The 21,029-nt window shown below is 35.7% G+C and overlaps 1 protein-coding gene and 1 non-coding gene across 3 annotated transcripts in view; both read left to right on the top strand.

The window, feature by feature from the left end:
* PDE3B (phosphodiesterase 3B) overlaps window positions 1-21,029 on the top strand; it is a 95,335-nt gene that overhangs the window by 20,329 nt on the left and 53,977 nt on the right. The window lies entirely within an intron of this gene.
* Window positions 13,070-13,257, top strand: LOC148057077 (U2 spliceosomal RNA). The gene has a single exon (XR_015702090.1). It is a non-coding gene; the product is annotated as a U2 spliceosomal RNA (small nuclear RNA).

The following is a 21,029-nucleotide window of genomic DNA, read 5'->3' on the forward strand; positions in this document are numbered from 1 at the left end:
CAGTGATCACTGTCTACCTGGCCTGGAATCTTCGTATGGGATTCTCTTAAATTTTATTTTATTAAAAAAAAAGAAATGTGTGTTGGTGGAGGTGGCTAAAGCACTGGGATGCCATTCAAAAGGAAGAGCAACTGTTTTTGCTGCTAGTTCAAAATTATTTGACTGACTCGTCCAATCTCAGTAATACATGTTGTTGCATGTGGCCGCTGCTTGGTATGTGCTTTATTTGGCATGTATTCATATTCGCTCAATTGCAAGTTACGAAGTTTTACCATTGAAGTCAATGAGTATTGGGATTTAAATCTGTATGATTAATAAACAGCTAATGTAGATGTTAACAAAGCAAGATCTGGAAATTTCAATTTTGAATTGTGAATTTTATCCTTAATCTTCTTTACCCCTTCAGTTCCAGACAGTTATGGTGTCATCAGATCACCAGTGGTTTCCACGAGTGTATGTCCAGTAACTTTGCCATGTAATTAGGGCAATGTCTGCAAGTTGTGCAGTACATCAAATGTATTGAATATTTTGTTTTACCCTTATTTAGTATTTTAGCCCTGTAAGCCTTGTCAGTCTTCCTTCAGTGAATGAGATGGGAGTTACATGATCACATACTTATTTTCCTGCATAACTTTTAATATTGTTTAATTATCTGAATTTAGTCTTCATTCTGGCACTTGTTAGCTATTTTCAAAGTGCTTTTATGAGCTGACAACATTCAGTTGTTGTTTCCTGGAATGTCATATTCTCAGCCAGACTGTTTGGTATACATGCATGTTTCAAAAGATAAGCCTGTAATAACAGATGGAACTGCAGCTTAGTAGGACACTACTTGGCTATTTCATCTTTCAGACATTACAGTAAGGGACTGCATTTTTTTCTGTGAAGTTTTGTACGATTCCTGGGGAAACATTTGGTTTATATCTGTCGTAGTCTCCTGACTTCATAAGTCAACTTGTCTAATACTATATGTTCTGTAACTTTTAGAACTGGTCAGATAGGTGAGTGCTATGAAAGAGAAAAGGGATTAAGGTCTCTTCCATCTTCTTCTGATTGTGATTTTTACTGAGGAAAATAGATCAGTAAAATGTTCTTTGCAACTCATGCTATGAATTATTTTATAGAAAATTCCACTGAAAAAATCAAGAAAGTGATTGATAGTCCATTGTTTCTTTATGTATGTAGCTAAAATGGCCAGCAGTCAGATCACCTTGCATGGATAGTTTTGTGTATCAGGAATATTTTCATGCTTTTCTGAGCAACACAAAGGGTTTTCTTCTTTGTTTTTTCTCATCATAGGGTTATGTTCCTAAATGATAATTAGAATCATCTAAGACGGGCAGGCTTTTAAAAATAATAATAATAATAATTATTATTATTATTCCCATTGTCTAATTTGAATAATTTTCTTCCAGCTCTTTTTGTTTTCAAACCATCTTTGCCAGTAAAGTTGTTTTGTTTCCATGTAATCATTAGAGCTCATAGAGGAAATGATGTAGACTGAATTCTGTTCACCAGCCCTTTTCTCCTGATATTAAAATCTCCCTCTTTCCTCTGAATAGGAGGTTTCTTTACAGCTCCACCCTAGGACATCACAACTTCAGCCTGCAGTAAACCTGTCATTGGGCTTTGTTGTTTGTTTTGATTTTCAGAGGATAAAAGCTAGGGGGAATTACGGAAAGGCATGCTTTAGCCATCTCTAAATTTTCCTGACATTTTACAAGTTTTCCTTTACTATTTTGTGATTTTTTTTCACTGTTTATTTATTGTCTGTGTCCAAGTAAGTAACTTGTTTACAGTTTCTTCAGTGTCAGGCTTTCTCTCAATGTGTTTGGTATCCACATAGAATTTGAGTCCTTAATTAACCAACAGAATGTAACAGTTCCCTAAAATCTTATGGAATAGAGAGCTTGTTTCTTCTTTTCATTGCCTTAGATGACAGTTGCAGGTGATTTTTCTCAGTCTTCATATCCCACTACAGTTTTTTTCTGGGATAGTAATGTTATAAACATTTCTGACTTAAAAGTTGTCCTCTCTGTACTGTAGCTATTTAGAGGAAATATTTTTGCTAAGCTGCACACTGGAGGCCAAGACTTCAATGACTTTTAAGGTCAAATGATATAGTGATATCAATAACTTTTCTATACCTCCCTCTTTTTCCTTTCCTTTTTTTTTTTTTTTTTTTTTTTGTTGTTGTTGTTGTTTTTTGTTTTTACATTTTTGGAATGCTCCTGTATTTGTCTCTGATATCTTCTATTTTTTTTTTTTTTTTTTTTTCCCCAGCCTTCCTCATTTTTCCTTCACATTTTGGCATTTTTTGGTTTGGAGGGGTTTTTGCCTCTTTTTTTTTTTTTTTTTGCTGATAATACCAGCAGCAGAACTAACTAAAACGTGTGGTGCAATAGCAGCTTTTGTTGGCTGGGAAGTACAATGCAGTGCAAGTCTTGATTAAAATTTTGAGTTCTGGGGTCAGAGCATGAAGTTTTCTGATGCTATGAACTATGTCCAATTTAGATTAATTGTTATGTAGTCACAAAAAGAATTTTTTTTTTCGACCTTTGGACATATCCTTTCTAATCTGAACACCTCTGCTCAAATGTTCCAATTCCCTGAATGCTTTGTGGCTCTTCCACTGAAAGAAGTGGTCCTTCCCAGCACTGTCTGCTCATTCCTGCCCTGGCACCATCCCCCTTTGTGCTGACACAAGCATTCATGAGACTACACAGTGAACTAAATTGAGGAACTAATCCATGTTAAAACTGATCAGTTCTTTTTGTAGTTCCTTGCCACGTGTCTGCATGAATGCTATTGCTTCATAAGAGAGGGAGTGACACAGGGGTGGGAATGAGCATCCGAGGCAGGGCAGGACTGCTCCTTTATTGTGGCGATGCCAAGTTGTGCTGATTTAAGAGAACTAATGGCACTGCAGTGTAAAGAATGGATATGTTAGAACTTCCCAATAAATCAGTCAAAAGAGCATCCCCTCACACCCAAAAGCCTTTCTATTTTTTCTGTGTATTGAGTGAACTCTCTATTCTGCGTTTGTCTACCTGAAGTAAAAGGAACGGAATGCTTCAACGTTGGATAGCTGGAATATGGCAAACATACTTAAAATGTAAGATACAAAGTAATTGCAGTCAGGTGTGGTACTGCGCTTGCAACATATAACATTATACACGAAGTTTTCACAAAGACTTTGAATGGAAAGGTGCAATTTAGATATCTGAGTTAGACCTGTACAGTGAATAGGGCAGAGGGTTCTTTTGAAAAACAATTTAAGATTGTGTGGTAACAGACAGAATCATACCACATTCATATGTGAGAACAGAATGACCTGGTAAAGGACACATGTGAATCAGATTCTTCCTAATACTTGAGTATTTGGCACTCATTTAAAACAGTGCTTTAATACTGTTGTGTTTATGTGAAAATTCTTCATTATTTTCAGAATGAAGTAAAATGAACACATTATAAAACTGTAACAACACTTTTGTGAGTCACCTTATGGGTCTTGGACTCTCATGAATCCATCATGCTTCCATCTGCAGGACTAAATATGTAATATGGTAGTGGAGGAAAACTGTTACCTCAGAATATAGAAGTGGAAGCCCTCTCACGCTGAGTCAGGAAGTACGTCTGTCCTTCTGATGCTTCTAGGTATTTTGATGATTTTTCTGCCCACTTTCGTGGGTACCAGAAGTTTCTGATAAAATAAATTGCTACAGTAAGGAAGCTTCAATCCAGCTCTTTGCAGTAGCCTTCCTTGGCTCTTAATTTTCATATTGCCAAAAATTCGCATATGTGACAGTAAGAAAAAGGAAAACGTGACCAAAATGACAGTATCTTATTAGTAGTTCAAGCTTAGACTGAACTTCATGGGAGAAATAGGTCCCATGACTTTGTTCCTCCCAGTTTCAGACTTCTATCAGGTTTACAATTTTCTATAATATGGAATTGTGCAATCCAATCATGTATCACTTATTCCTTTCATAATAACTCCTAGTCTGTGGTGTGTTCATTTTATAGAGGTGTTTGCTTATATGTTCTGACCACCATCCCAGTAGAATTACCAGTGCAAAAGGCATTAGCCACAAGGATCATTTCTTGCAGAAAGGGTTGGGAGTGGAGAAATGGAAGCAGGCACACCACACATCTCATTTCAGCTTTTGAATAAAATAATCTGTTGAGGAGTACACACAAATGACTTCAGGTGTCTGTTTCTGTTGTGAACTTTTTGAGTTTTCTTCTACCATGTGCTGGAGGTTTGTGATCAAAGAGAGAATCTTGTCAAAACACCTGCAGTCGTGCTGCTTTGAGTTGTTAGCTCTACCCCTTTATGAAATCTGAAATATTAGATCTTGCATTGTGCAACTAATAATGCTTTCCTAATACAAGGACAGTTTCTCATCACCTAATTAGTTTGTTTTGTTTTTTTAAATAATGTTCAGAAAGATAAAGCAGAAATTTGCCCTTGATTAAGTTCACATTTTTTAAACTAAAACATTAACAAAAATGTGGATTATATAGATGCTTGACAAAGATTAAACTCAAACCAGGAGAAGTGAGAGGGAAGTGAAAGGAATGATAAACTGGAGAGAAAACTTTAATCATATAAAGAAGAAACAAGACTATAGAAGCATAAATTTTGTAAGCAAAGCCTGATGTCAAGCTGAATTTGCTTGATAATTTTTTGATCTCCCATACCAGTTATTCCTAGCCAGAAGATGGAGTTAGAACACTTTTTTTTGATTATGTCAAAATAAGGATTTAGCAATTCTCAGGGCTTTATCTATTTCCTAGTGATTGTACAAGATAATCTGTTCTAGACAATGCTGTGTGAAGTATGAAGGATGTGCAGGGCCCTCTGTCACTGTAATTCCCAGAATATGGTCTGTAAGATCTCTAAGAAGTATGGCTGGTTGGCAGAAATATAGTGAAGAGCTAAAACAGTACAAAGAATTTTCAACTGAAAACATTATTAGAAATATATTGTAAGAAATAGTTGAGGGGAGTTATGCATTGACCGGGACAGTTTGGCAAGCACTTTTGAAGGGTATAAGAGTGGCCCTTAGCAGTCATCCCCTGTAATAACTGCAAAAAGGAATAATGACCCTACATCTCAAGAAAAGGGGTACAGTGACTACTGTTTGTGGTGGCTTTAAAACAGCTATATCTAATGCTGCTAACGGTACAGCTGAGACAATTTGCAGCATATTGTGAAACCTACTCAAAAATTGGGAAATTGGGTGAACATGGGTGGGTATTTTGTGCTGAACTCCATTCTGCCATTAATCTTTTTGATTGATCGAACATTTGGAAAAGTAGCCCACAAGGCTTAAATATTTTGCCAAAACTCCTTGTTGTGGCTGATGAATTGTGAAGAGTTGAATGTTCTGTGAAATTTAGCCAATGTTTTTTTAAATGGTCAATGCTGACACGGATATAACCCAAGGCCAGACTAGGCAATTCTGATCTGATTTCCCTGCCTTATTTTCTGTGCCACACTATCTGGGGGCCTCTAGTCAAAAACTTACCTTTCTTATATGTTAAAGGCTTTGTTCTCAATGCAAATGTACTGTGTACTGATTTAATTAATTAATTAGCTTGGTTACCATCCTGTATGGGTTGGGGAAAATTAAAGATTACCCTTTTATCTCTTGGTCAGAAACGTGCATCAAACAGAAGCGATTTCAGAACCTCTGAAGTGTTTGATTATATTGGTATTTAATATAACTTGATCCTTAATAAGTTTATAGATTTTGTCGCTATGTTAAAATACTAAAAAACCTGTAATGCATTTGTATTTATTAGATTTAGTTATATAAAATAGAGCTTTATTCTCTCTTGGAACACTTATAAAGCAAAGGATCCTTATTTTGCTAAAATAGTACTTTTGGAAGATAATATTTTGTCGGAAAATTTCAACAAAGTATTCAAAATGTTTCTAATTTTCCATATGAAAACTAGGAATATTGGGATTCTCATGAATACTCTTCAGTGAACTGATGTGGATTTTTTTGTTTGTTCATTCCATAACTTCTTATAAGTGCTTTGTGTAGCTTTATTGTTTTTATTTGATTGAAGGATTGCTGCATTCTGCTGTGCTGGTTACTTAATAATGATTATTAGTACGTTTACTTCAAAGTTTAAAAAAAAAAAGAAAAAGCAAATCCATGTACCCCAAAATTCTAAAATTTTGTAAAACCAAAAAAAGTAGAATGCCTAACGTTCACAAAACATATGTGTTTTTCTCACCCCATTTTCAGATCTGTGTATTTAATGACTGGCTTTTTATGATGTGTCTAAATATTGTAAAATGCCCTGTATGTTCACTCTGAAATCTCATAACTTCAAAGCAGCTACACAATTATTTTATATTAGCAAAATTATTGTCAAAATGTCAAAAATATCATAAAAAACTTTGAAATTAAATTACAACTTTTGCATTTTGACATTTAAATTGCATGTTGCTTAGTATTCTGACTAGTTTCATAACCTATAGGAACTGTACAGTATGCTTTTGTTTAAGCAGTTGTAGTCATTTTTAGCACTTGTTGATAGACACCGAGAAACTGCATTTTCTAGTTTGCAAAGTAGTAGTTCATTTTCTGTGTCCCAAGGCAGTTAATTAAAACTGTTTAAGTGTGATAGTGAGAGTTAACATTGTTTAGACATAATAGTGTGAGTCAGTCTTATGGTGTTTGTAATAACAAGTTTCCACATAACTTTTTTTTTTTTTTAAGCACCAATATGAATTTTTTTTCATTGAAGAGTAAATAAATTGAACTGTTCCATTCTGCAAATGAATCAGCATTTCTTTTATAAGTAGCTTTTTCTAGTCTTAACCAATTCATTTTTGTGAACTCCAAGTTGTTTCCTCTAAACATCTTTCATAGTTAAAGCTTTAGTCCTGAACTTGCACTACTTCTTGAAATCACAGTCCTTACAAGAAGCTAAAGCATCTTTTGGCTATGTAAATGTATCCCTAAAGTTTACATTACAAGACAAAAAGTGCTTCCTGTCTCCTATTTTATCTTCCTGTTAAGTACTAATAAAAGACACTGTCCCATGCTGTCAAATATCTGGACTTGGTGAGGAATTTTTGTTCCCTTACCACAGATGTCTCTTTTCCAGGTCATCTCTAAAGTGGCTATTCTGACCTTCTTTTTGGGTGTACTTCTATAGGTTAATTTATTGGCAATATAACCCTGTATTAAATTGTGACATTAACGTTTTGTAAATGTATACAAATTTATGTATATGCCTGTAGATGTGTGTGTGTGCACGTCATAGTTTAATTCAAGTACCTTTTGTCATGCGATTGTCCATCCCTAGTATCTTTGAATTCATTGGCTTATTTCAGTTAAATTTGACAAAGGATAATCATCTTGAATAATAAATTTCCTGTAGATTTCATGAAAATCAGCAGCCAGCAAGAAAAGAGAGCCTACTAGCACCTTTGTTACAAAAAAGACTGGAGAAGCCACAAAAGACAGATGGAATGAGTACTCTAAATACAGGAAAACGGGGCATTTAGACCTTGCAACTCCAAGTTGCCAGGTAATCTAGTCATAAGACAAAAGGTCCAAGGATTTTATAATTTGTGCTCCTCCCAGAGCTACTTACCCCTTTTTCTGAAAAAGTGTGTTTACTGTTCTGATATTCCTTGTTGAGATGTCTTATTCAAGTTTTGGGAAGATGGTCTTCTATGTAGTGAAACATGACAGTGTATTTCCTGTCATGTTATAGGACTTAATTTACTGTTCTTCAGTCTTCACCAGTTACAGAAACAAGCTGTCTATCGATGACAGCTCCAAGATAAATGAAATGCTGTCTCAGTTATTGGCCGATTTATTTATGCTCTGAGCCTTTCTTGCAGTAGACAATAACTTTTTTTGTTTGTAACAGACTACTAGATGGGAATGGCAATGGCCATTCTTTGAAGGAGGTGCTCGAACAGGTTTTGACTTAGCATGAGGCATACTTCGCTGTTGTTGCTGGGATGTGAAAGCAAGTTGTCTCACTAGTATTTTATTTCATGTTGTACCTATTCAGAAGTAGGAGAATTGGTCACAGTCTATTCTTGTGGAGCATTGACTAGTAAAATGGACAGCAGATAAATGGATATAGCAAAGAAGCTTGCTTTTCAGGGAAAAGATGAATTTTCACAGAATTTCTTTTCTCAGAATGACCAAAGTTTTGTTAACATTGATTCCCACTCATTTTCCTCACAGTCTTTTCTGATGCGCCATATTATTTTTTTCCCCTCTAAGAAAAGTAACTTATGTGTGAGTGAAGCATGTTTCTCATTGTACCTCCCAGTTCACATTTTGTTTGCAGATAAGATGGTTTGTATGTTTGTTATTTATTATATTGTTTATATGTATGTGTTGTCTATTTCAGCAGTGAGGTGATTTTTTTTATTTTTTTTTTAAATTAACTAGCTAACATTTATGAAGGAGAGGGTGAACAAGGAAAAAAGGCACTTACTTAAAACTTGATCATTTCCAAGACCAGTTGTTAGAACAACAACAAAATCAATCTCCCAGTAAGTCTTACCTCTTTATGGGATACAAAGCTGGCATTGTAGGAGCATAATTCTAACTAGAATTCTGCAAATGTGTGCTTAGTGCATTGGCTGCATTTTTGGTAACAACTGGACGTTTGCTTCTGGGTCTTTGCTTTCAATCACAAGTTATATTTAAAAGATTATCCAGGTGGCTTCTAAATGTCTTTGTATGGGAGGTTTACCAGCAGTAAGCCTTGGACAAGTCTCCTACTGGTGCTGTCCATTGAAGCAAGGTTGAACTGTGTTCTAGCCTCTCAAAAATTCTCAAAGTATAGCAGTTTGAACAGCTAGTTGTTCCCTTCAGCACCTTGATTGTTTCCAGATACAGCAGCAGAAAAATGATGCTTTGTTTCCCAAGGGTATTAGAAAACTGGCAACTCAGTTCTCAGCTGTCATGGTGGGAGGTGTAATGAGAAGTAAATTAAGAATGCTGGAAAAGTTGACTTAAAGTCCATGTACAGGAATATAAATCAGAAAGCAAACTGAAGCAATTTCTGAACTATAACAGAAACAATGAGGAAGGCTTTGCTGAGTTTAGTAGAGCCAATTTTTTCTTCAGATCTCTCTGCTTGACTTCCAGATAAACTACTTAGACCTTTGGCTGGTGTTGGAATGTTTCAGTTTGGGATCAAATAGCTATTCTTGGCCCAAATTACTTCTGGACATTGTCCAGAGACAATATTCTTTAGGGGTGCATTGAAATCACAGAAACAGCTTTCTCCTACTCCTGGTAGCAGACCGAAAAAATACTATGAGATGAGTGAAACCATGCATTATCTGCTTCAGGTCAAATTGATGTTACTTGCACTTTTCCTTGTCTTGGTTTTAGAGAATTTGGGGATGAATTGTGTAAAACTGTTTGCATGTCAGGAAGTTAATATTTAAAAAAAAGAGGATTATCCCTGTTTACTGTCTTTTATATAGTTTTTCCACTTTGCATGGTAGGTTTCTTTTGCTGGGGTGAAGGGCGAATGTTCCTGATTTTGATCACTTCCATTTGATATAGTATATGTCCCAGTTATCCTGCCCAAATTTATAGTAATTCTTAATGTCAGCTTAAAGGAAGAGGCAGATTGTGTTCTCTTTCCATGCAGTTTTTTGATTGGAGATGTGGACAGCAAAAAACTGTGATGAATGCATACACAGCTTCTCGTGTCTGAGTAACTAATTATAGTTCAGGGGTTGAGAGTGACTGTTGAACCTGAAGTTTCATAGTGGAAATATGTCAAAAGAATATGAAAATAAGCGTTCTGGGTTTTGTAATATTGACTCATATTATTCAGTTTTCTTCTCTGCAGTGTCCTTTTTTTGGCCATTCTAGTTTTAGCTTCTTCCTTCATGTTTTCTCAGAGCCAGCAGGAGGAATATGAGTACACAAGGTACAGGCTCTCTCTGTTATGATGTCTAATATTACAGTGCATTCCTATTAGGCCCAGCTTTGATGAGAAAACTGCATAATTTGCATAGCCTGAAGCTGGAGAATGCCTACTAGAGGTGCAATACATAAATCTAGCACTTAACTTTAAATAACATTTTTGAATTTGTGCAAACTGTATAATTTTTTTTTCTTCTCTTCAGTAGTTTTCCAAAAGTGTAACAAGTGGTTAGAAACTTTATAATATGTTGTTATAGAATAGAAAGTATCAGGCTACTCGAAATTTGGGCTTTATTTGTCAATTTCTCTGGACCAATAAATAAACCTGTACATACAGTTTTCACACATTCTTTCTAAATTAAAATTCTGTAACTGTAAAATTAAGTTTACTCGGGAAGCTGTCACAAACAGCTTTGCAGCTGTGTAGTTTTATGTTGTTTATTCTTGAGGGTCTTCAGAATAATTTTTGTATTGAGTTATTTAAAGTAGAGCACTTCTAAGTTCCTTAAATGCTAGACTTCCTAAACATTTGACTATTTAGAAAATAGTGATGGGATGGTTATTTCTGCTGGTGCAGGTTGTTTTGTGAGATGTTTTGTTTTCCTGCTGTGGGAACAACAGGGCTTTGTTCCTGTAAACAGTTACTCAATGAAGTTGTTACTGGATTTGAGTTTTTGTTTACAGATTAAACAAAAGTGAAAGAAGCTCAAAGCTTGCATTCCAAAACTGATGACTACTTTTTTTTTTTTTTTTGGGGGGGGGGGGGGGGGTGGAAATTATACCATTTAAAATACAGAAAAATAAATCTATTGCTCTTGGTATTCACTGCAAGATGTTTAAGCAGATAAACATTCTTTGAAAATGCCATGAAGATTTGGAAAAGATCTTCTGTAGTTTTTATTTATAAATTTGTATCTCTTCTCCTGAAGCTATGGTGAGCCCTGCATACTGTCATTCTTTTTCAATTGTAAACATAGTTTCGGTACTACCACTTTTGCACCAAACGCTGTTTCTAAGCGACTGCTGACGTCAGTTGGTGCAGCACAAGAAGGTTTGTGTGTTTATCTGCTGTGGGCAGACTCTTAGAAAAGACGAAAGTATGTAACTAGATTAGGCCAAAGAGATTGCTGCTTTAAATAAGCATACATACTGTTTGCAACGTCATACTTCATTTTTTCTGTATTTTATTTTGATTAGCAGTTGTATCTTCTGTTGCATATGCCACAGTATTTAGTTTGCAGGAGACGATAAGGAGGGGTATATATTGTCTTTGCTATTGCTTAAAAGGGGTAGCCTTTTTTCTTCTTTTCTATAGCATGGTTAGAATGAGAATTTAAAAGGAGTATGTGTCGTAGTGTAAAGCTTTCACATACCTGATCTCAAGGTTAGAAATAGGGCTATTAGAAATGAAAGCAGGCATACAATTTCCAGTTCAAGCGAAACATATTTACTTAGGGATTTTTGGCCAGAGTCTATACATTTGGAAAAACTGGAATGATACTCTTGGAATATTTTACTGCATGGCTTTGTGTCAAACAGAGTTGGAGTGGAGCTGGCTTAATGATCTTTGTGAATTTTTTTGTCCTTGATTATACTTGCAGCACACCCACACTGAATAAAAATTACCTGTAGCAAAAACTCTTTGTATAAAAATCTTTTTATGAAAATAAAGGAAATAGTGGTGGGACTGCAGTCATGGTAGGCCAAAGATTGAAGCTAAAAAGTTTATAGGAAGTAGTAGTACTGGATGGTTTAATAAGGCAGGAAGAAAAATAACAAACATAGAATCTCTTTTTCAGGTTGAAGAATAAAAGCAGCAACTTTCAGAACTAAAGAAAAGCTGAGAATAATTGCTCCAAATTAACTTAAATTAGATTAAAATTAAAGAAAATGCCTGTGGGACATAGGAGAACATTAGCAAGCATAAAGGTGAAAAGGTCAAGCTAAATAAGGTCCTCTTTGAATGTGGCTGTTGCGATGGTCTTACTGGTCTTGAAGTCCACATCAATCTTTTTACGTTTCCTGTACTGTTATGTTGTGCTATCCAGTCTGGCCTTGAAAACCTTCAAGGATGGAGATTGCACAGCCTCTCTGGGCACTCTGCTTCACCTTGTCCCAATGCTTGTGTGTCCTCATAGTGAGAAATTTTTTCCTTATGTCTAGTCTGAACTTCTCTTGTTTCAACGTTGCCTCTCATCTTCCCACTGTGCACCGCTGGGTACAGCCTGGCTTTGTTGTCTTGATGGCCTCCTATTAGACACTGGCAGGCTGCTGTTAGGTCCCCCCCAAAAGCCATCACTTCACCAGACTGGATGAGCCCAGCTCCCCCACCCTCTCCTCACAGAGTAGGTTCTCCAGTCCTGTAGTCATCTTGGTGGTCCTCTGCTGAACTTGCTCCATTTTATCGATGTCTGTCTTGTATTGGGGAGCCCAAAACTGGATGTACTGTTCTAGGTATGGTCTCACAAGAGCTGAACAGAGAGGGCAATCATTTCCCTTGGTCTAATGGCTGTGCTCCTGTGAATATAGACCAGGATACTGTTGGCCCCTTTGCTGCCAGGGCACACTGCAGGCTCACGTTCAGCCCTTCATTCTTTTCAGAAGAGCAGCTCTCAGCCTGTATTGTTGCAGGGGACTTCCTATCCAGGTGCAGGGCTTCGTGTATGTTGCTGTTGAATTTCATAAGACTCCTGTTCACTCATTCCTCCAGCTTGTCCAGGTCCCTGTGGATGGCAGCCCTGTCACTGCATGTACTGTCTGGTTCCCCCAGTTTGGTGTCATCTGTAAGCATGTCTTGTAAACTTTCATTGTTCAGAAGAACATAGTGGGGTTTAATTCAGGTGAATAAAAGTTAAGTAGCTGCAGCTGCTATTACTCATTTGCCCTTACTGCATCTTATTCTAGGTCTTTATTGAATTTTCATTCCCTTTAACGATATTTTCTTATATATAAGAAATATATATAAGAATCTTTTCTCCAGCTTTCAATAGCAAAGGTAGAGTTAGGAAATGACATTTAATTCAGTAAACTGTTCTTAAACGAATGGTGAAGTTACTTGTGTGTTTCATGAGTACAAAAGCATAAAAATGGCTCAGATTAAGAGTTCATTTAGCTTATTATTCTGTCTCTAATCTCTGATCTTTGTCTAAGGTCAAGTTTAATATCCGTTCTTATCAGTTAAATATCTTTTACATCCTTGACTTGAAGATGTCATCTTAAAGAGATTTTTGGGACCAAAAGATGGGTTGCAACTATTTCTATCTATCCTATGCATCTGCCTGGTATTGCAGTGTCTCCAGAAGCAGCACACCAAGGGAAAAATCAATAAAAACAGTAATAGTAAATTGCTGCTTATCATCTTCCCATCCATTACAAGGGCTAATGTGCCATAAAATGCATTAAAGATCATGGGGGGGAAAGAAAGTAGCCATAATCAGAGGCCGATGGAAGGATAAAAATATGATAACATATGATACTCTTTTATTTTTTTTCCCCATACCACCTTCCTACACTCTCCCAACTTCCACCTGTTTTCAGCTCAGGGGACTTCCTAATGTGATTTAGCCATTTAGTTACAAGTGCCTGTTCAGTCTCACCTTCAACTTACAGGCACTTCCTCCTTTGCCCCGTTTCACCTTGAACTTATTTAAACTTCTTGCGTCCACAACTTCCTTTGATAAGGCAAGTTACTTACTACCTGCTGGTGGAGAAATGCCTCTTTCTGTTTTGGACCTGGCTTGTCCTAGCTCTTTCTAATGGCTTCTGGTTCTTGTGCTGTAAAAAAGTAGTCTATTGAGTTTAACTTTCTACTGACCCGTTCCTTGGGCAGAATTTGCAACAATCACGAGTTCGGTGTAGCAATATACATGACAGCTAGCAGTGACAATAATTTGTTTAAAAATTATTTTAAGGTGATTTTAGAGACCAGCTTGATGTGTTAAAGTTCATGACTTTGTATATTCTTAGACTGAATATATTGCAGTAATATATAATTTTGCTGTTTCCTGGAGGTTGATAACTGTCTGCCATTAGGATTTTTTGTTTCAGGATGATGCCACTCAAAGTTCTGCCCAATGATAGCAGATGTTCTTGTGCAAAGCACCTGGAGACAAATGAACAGCAGAAAAATCTGCTCCCTGGGAACTGATACCATGCTATTATATTAATTTCCTTTTGCAGGGGAAAGCTGTTGATTCTGTGTTGTGTGAGATCAGTTGGAATTACTACAACTGTCTTTGCATACTTACAGAGAAATGGCTGCATCTTGGACATATGGTTTGGGTTTTTACAAGTACTTGTTCTGCAGGTTCTGCTCTTGCTCACAGAGAGCAAACTTTGTATGTTTTTGATAAATTTTAAAAAAATATCCTTTCAGTGTCACTGACTTCAAAAGGCAGCCGCAGCAGAGATCCCAAAATACAGTTTTATAGACAGAGAAAAGGTCACTCTTTCCTTGTTAGGTCATGTGTTAAATTATTTAATTATTATTAATTTTACTGTTTTAAAAAAGTAACTCATTGTTTATGACTTATGATCTTACAACAATCCTATTTTAAAAGCTGTTGCTCTGGGATGTGATACAAAATACCTTGGATTTCTGTAATGATTTTTTAAAAAATGAATCTGTTTAATTTGTTAAACAGTTACTATAATCTCTCCTTGATTTAAGGGTATAAAATATTAAAATGAAATTTTCAAGAACACCTGTGGGTTAACCATAATTATTTTAAATTGAGACAAAGCAAGAGACTTTTATTACATTTCCTAATTGCAGTACAACCTATAGCAACCATTCTTGTCTCAGGTTTCTTAGTTACCATCCTGTACGTTCTATTAGTTTGTGAAACTGTAACTGGGCTCTGATCCAAAATCTTCTCTCTGTAAATTTATAACAGACAACCTGAGAATCATTTCTTTCTAGACTTGCAAGAAATACCCATGCTGGTTCTTTATAACTTTTTGATAAGTTATTTGCTGGATTATTTTTAGCAGTCCAATGTTACTTTTCAAAAAGTTACATTTTCAGTGCAGTATCATAGTATATTAAAGCTGCATTATTTTATCATCTAGGCTTTTTTCATAGGTTTTCGATACATCTTAAACTGGCAACCACAATTTTAAAATTCTGAAACACAGTGTAGAGTCAACAGAACTTTTCAGAACTCTTTTGCTCATTTATATAGGAAAATTAAGTTTTATTAAGGAAATGGAATAAATTGGGAAGTTGTGTGATGTTAGTATGAGATGCTGGAAATGGAATAATCCTTCACTGGTAATTGGCTAACAGTAAGGTTTTGTTGTTTTGCTCATTGTTTATACAAAGATTATGAAAATATAAATTTGATCTAACTTTGATCCTGTAAATTTCTTCTTCCTACTTTTCATTTGACTTTTGCTTTTATTCCAGATATAAAGTTAAACAAGTATAAAGCTAGTGTCTTCAGAAATATCCTGAAAGGCTAGGAGACTTCAACAGATATAGCTTGATTTTGGTTAGCATGTGTTATACGCCAATTAATAGGAAAGTTGGCTGATAAGGTGCATTTATAAAGTTACAAATCAAATATATTTGTACATACACGGTGAAGATGCTTTTTGTCTCTGTAACCCAGAATAAACACTTCTATGAGGGATGGTTCACATATGGCTGCCAAAAAAAGGAAAGGTTTGTACATAAACTAGGCATGATGCCTGAAAGAATTAGTTTCAACTCAAATATGGTAATGCCTAATGTAGTCTTTGGAGGCGATTTGGACACATAAGCTTTATTTTGTGATTTCCTTCTGAGTTGTTCTTTTTTGGAGGCAACCATTTAAATGTATTGTTCCTAGAGTGGATTCATAGCATATTTTGTGAAATATTAGTTATTCTCTTTCTGCTCTTGATAGTTTTGCTTCATTGCCTAATTTCAGCAACTGACCGTTCTTTTTGGCCAAATAATTGGTTCTCTTACATGTTGTACAGCAGTGCTCTCCAAACTACTTGGGATGGCTAAGAGTTACCATCCCACTTTGGGTTACAGCAGTGCAGGGGGAATTCCATCTCTGATGTAAAAGCTTAACTTGTTATTAATATTTGGAGTTCTAACCCTAGCAGAAATGAGGCTTGAAATGGAAATTATCACAGCAAAGGAAGTGAAATTGGCAACTACTCCTTTTGATACAAAGGTAAGATGGGGATACAGGATAACATTTATTCTTTCATAGAAAACATCTACTATTGACATATTATGACTCTATGACCTCTTGAGGTTCCTTTCAAATGGAATTATCCAAGAAGACTATGTACCTGTTGGTGTGAAATTTTGTGTAGACATAGCTAACTAGTTCAGGTACTGCTGAGGGCATGTTTGCAGTAGCACATAATTCTTCTCAGGCTGTGAATCCTGGGAAAGGAGCTGAGCAAATATTTAAGTACTGAGTCAGTGTTGAACTCCAGCCACTGTGGCTACTGAGCTAGTACTGCCTAAGTTTTTTAGCTTGTAGGTCTCTAGGAGTTTTCTAACATACTCCTTGCTAGCTTGTATGAATGAACTAGAAACATCTCATACCTTTGACTACTACTCTTAAGTCTTCTGTCATTGTGGAAATAGGCCATACAGCTTTATACGTCCCATCTTTCTTTTCTTGGGATTTAAACTTGCAAAAAAATAGACACATCCTCATTACTTTAACCAGTACCTCAAAGAGTCTGTTAGCTTACTGTGTTAATGTAAACTTATCAGCATATATTAAATCTACGTTTCAAAAGGTGGTGGGAGCAGATTAAATGTTTAGTTTTTCCGAAATGTGCGTTTTAGATGCCTGTAACATGTTCTCACTGTATAGCACAGCAGTCATAGTAACTGTGTGTTCAAATAATTTTATGCCTTTAAATATCATTGGAACCTGAAAAATTCTGCTAATATGATATAAATCTTAAGTTGCACTGATGTTTAACTTAGCATTTTGGTTAAATCTTGTGAATTTTGGAGGAAAATGTTCGTATGCTTTAATGATATGTTGCAATGCTCTCTGAATGCAGCATTAGTTGCCTTTAATGTCGGTGACCGAACTCTTCAAAAATTAAAACCTCTTGCTGATTTTTTTAAATTTAGTTTCTTGTCCCCACACTGGTATGAAACCTTTGTTGATTTTCGATGCTGCTGTTTAATGCTGCTGAAGTAATTCATGATAGAATGAGCTTTGAAGTATATTTTGCTTAAAAGCATAAGTCTGTATCTTCCTTTAAAGAAGTATGTTCTGTATGGGAGAGTTATCAAATTTGCACCTCAAACTGGGGAAAGAAGTGATACCATACGATTCTTGTCCTTCATTAGATTACATCAGCAAAATATGTAATATATAATGAATAAACTACATACATGATTCACATTAACATTTTTAAACTGTTTTACTCTGTAAGCACAAAATCTGTTTTAAAATTCCTAGTTTATGAATCATATCAAATTTTGTTGTCTTTCATAAACAGATTACAGGTAGATTTTGAACCCACTGATCTTTAGTTTAACTGCTAGTACCTGAGCTAAAGAAATAATTCTGAAATCCCTCTGTAGACCTGTTCCTGAAGAAATATTTGATGCATGTTTACCCAATTAATTAGTGAATCTTGGGGTTTTTTTGTGAGTGAAGAACCATGCAGCAGAGGAACCCTGGAGTAGGAAAGGTGCTGGATCACATAGCAAGCTGCGATTTCAGTGCTTAAACAGGTTAGCATCTGGTAAGGCCCTGCTAGATGTCACTCTCCTCCATTAGATTGAGGTGCTACAGTCTCTTTTGAGACTTTGATTTTGAAGCTTGTTGATAGCTTCATTAACTATTATGAGGGTTGAAGCAGCTGTTTGATGGACTGGACCACTAAGAAATCATTACTAAACATTCTGTAACAGAAAAATGTGCTTCTGAGGTCTACAAGAATTCCTTATGGCATCAGCAGTATACTGGATTTATGCTATAGGACTTTAAAAATTGAGTAGTCCCTTACCACCAGGTTTTATCAAGAAAGTCAGAAATGAATAGTGGTATTATGGGTAGAAATAACACAATAGAAAAGTTTGCAAAAACTATCTTACAAACCAGTCTGAGCAAAAGAAAGAACAATATTGCTGTTTTTCACAAGTTGTCATCTATGTGTTTAATTAAGATTAGTGAAAATCTCACAAGTCTAAAGAATCCAGAGAACTGTAAATTGTTGGATATTGAGAGAGTTGGAGTTAATATCTATATTAATTTTAACTGCTAAATAAAAAATGAGTTACATATCATGACAGTAAAAAAAAAATCTTGGAAGGTAGAATGAGTATCTCTTCACGAAGCTGTACTGTGCAGTGTCAATACTGTCAAGAGTTATTACCGAATATTGAAGTAGATGGCTTATGTGAGTTAAAACAATAAATTTTTTGTGCTGATAATGTGAATACATCTTCAAGTGAGTATACATATGAATAATTACGGAAACTCTTGCAGGCACTTGTCCATTCCTCTGCTGTCAGCCAAGAAATCAGATAAATAGCTAAGAATTTTTTTAAATGTTTCAACAAGACTTTTTTTCTCCCTTCAGCGATCTTGTGTTTTGTGGCACCTTAAGAATTTTAAAACTACATTAATGATATATATCTTTATGTAGATTTTTTAGATTTTGCATGAGGATGGGGTGCTCAGATTAAATCTTTAGATACCATCAATGATTGTTTATTGAAACAGCCAGTCAGAGAAACCAGAAAAGGAAAAGCAACTGTTAACTTCTTCCTGAGGAATATTTAGGATCTGCTTCAAAATAGCAATTGGAGAGAATCTCTGTAATGATGATTGCAATGTCAGCGATCATTCAGAATTCATGTTGGAGCAGTGGAAACCAAAAGATGTTACACTTGTGCTCAGAAAAATTGTTAAAATAAAAGGGGAAAGTAAATAATGTAGAATCCCTGCAGGTGGCATAGAGACTATTGAAAGATGGCATACTGGAAACTTGAGACAAATGCATGCCATTTGTCAAAACAAGATATAAAGGTAAAAAGAAAGATGCCATGATTAAAAGGATGGTAAAAAAGGCTCATAGGAAAAAGTAAGCATTCTTGAAAAAAATTGAGCTTGTATCCAGAAAAGACAGGTTAAATGTAGTAGTCTGAGGCAGATCAAAAATAATCTGAAGAGCAACTTGTAGAAAAGATAAAAAATTATTATTAGTATTTGTACAAATGCATTAGAAGCTTGAAGCCTCCCAGAATGCCTGTAGGACTGGTAGGTTCTCAAAATAGAAGGAGCATCCATATAAGATGAGGCCATAGCAGGAAAAGAAAAGATTCTTTTTGATAATGTTTGCTGTGGGAGAACCTGGATAAAATTCCTATGCTGGAAGTTTACAGGCAATGTTTTAGAGGGTTTAAGTCAAATTTAAGCATTGTAAAAGAAATTTGTTAAAGGAAAAACAGCAAAATGTCAGGACCAGATAATGCATGCCCGAGGTTCTTGAGAAACTTGAGGATGAAACAACTAAATTGCTGAATGTAATGGGCATCTTTTTACTTAAAATTGATTAGGTCCCAGCTGACTGCAAGTTGGCCGATTTCATGCCACTTTATGAAAGTTCCCAGGAGGGCTCTAAAGAACTGTTGGCCAATAATAATGATTTTCGTAAGAGGCAAATTGGTAGAAATCATAACAAACATTAACATTACTCATTTCAGAGAAAGGTGATATTTTGGGGAAGAGTCAACACTGCTTTTGTTAGTGAGTCTTGCATCAAACTTATGAGAATTTTTTGAAGGAACCAGCAAGTTTGTAGATTAATAAAGATCCATCTGATACAGTCTGCTTGGATTTCTAAAAGGCAATATTGGAAAACGGAAGAGAAAGAGGTAACAGGGCTAATCAAAGCTATTGGAACCCTTTCATACAAGGCACTATGAGGGCTGCTATGGGGAAAGTTAACTCCATCCCAGCCATACTCAATACAATGGGCTGTGACTGCAGCGTGGAAAAAGATAGCTATAGGGAGGATGTGACAGCGGTCTGTGAAATCATGAATGGCAGAGAAAGCCAGAAGAGGCTAGGGGTATCAGATGTTTGAGCCTGCTTGAGATGGTGTGTATTTTAAGCTATGAAACTTCTTTCAATAAGACATTGTAGAGGCCAGAAGTTTAAGGAAGAAAATTAATTGTGAGCTATTAAATACAGTGCCACTTTGAGGAAGCACTTGAGCTGCAGATTGCTGGATACTGGGAAGGTTCAGGAGAAGAGAATTTTTATTTCTCTGTGGGAATCTTCTGTTGACTTGTCAAAGACAGGATACTAGGATAGTGAGGTTTGTGGTCTGATCCAGTGTAGCGAGTTTATATTCTTGTTTAAACCAGTAGAACAATGTTTGTTACTTCTTTTGTCATTTAAATGGGTATCCTTGATTGCAATTTCATACAGAAGAGACGGGAAGAAAGCACAGGTAAATTAACAGTTTTAAAGTCATAATATTTTGTTTTGGGTTTTTTTGTTTTGTTTTGTTTTTCATTTAATCAGAGATTTTGATGTTAATGAACTTAATTATGTTTTTTTGAACTTACATGAATGAAAATAACAGTAGCCAAATTCCCAATATAAACCTACCTTGTTTTAACATAATTATAAAGAATCTTTTGGCTTGTATCCCTAATGATTGATAACTAACTTTTGCGTCAGAACAAATTTGAATTCAAAAGTAGGCTACGCAGTTATCTGTTACTGTAAATTTGCTACAGAATTCCGTTAACACTTTTACAATATATTATTCTGTAAATCCAAGTTCTAGATCTAATGTTTAATTTTGCCGAATGTTCCCCCTCTCAATATTTCATCATGTTTTTTTCTTTTATCTTCATCGGTTTACAATCTCTGCATAACCCGAACCATGAAGAATTTTTAGGGAAAAAATGAAAGTTACCTTCCTCCAGTTAGAGTTCTCAGAAATTGGTAATGAATATTTATACTGCTTGTGCACCTTCCACTTTCTCACCTGAATTACCAGTTATTAGGAGCTTGAGGAATTGAAGAATCTGATTTGATTGGAATGCCAAAGGCAGGGGCAGCTAGTGTGTGTGACAGCACGTATTGATAC

Source organism: Nipponia nippon, unplaced genomic scaffold, assembly GCF_047370975.1.
Source record: "Nipponia nippon isolate SJK-2023a ecotype South Korea unplaced genomic scaffold, ASM4737097v1 scaffold_10, whole genome shotgun sequence".
Classification (NCBI taxonomy): domain Eukaryota; kingdom Metazoa; phylum Chordata; class Aves; order Pelecaniformes; family Threskiornithidae; genus Nipponia; species Nipponia nippon.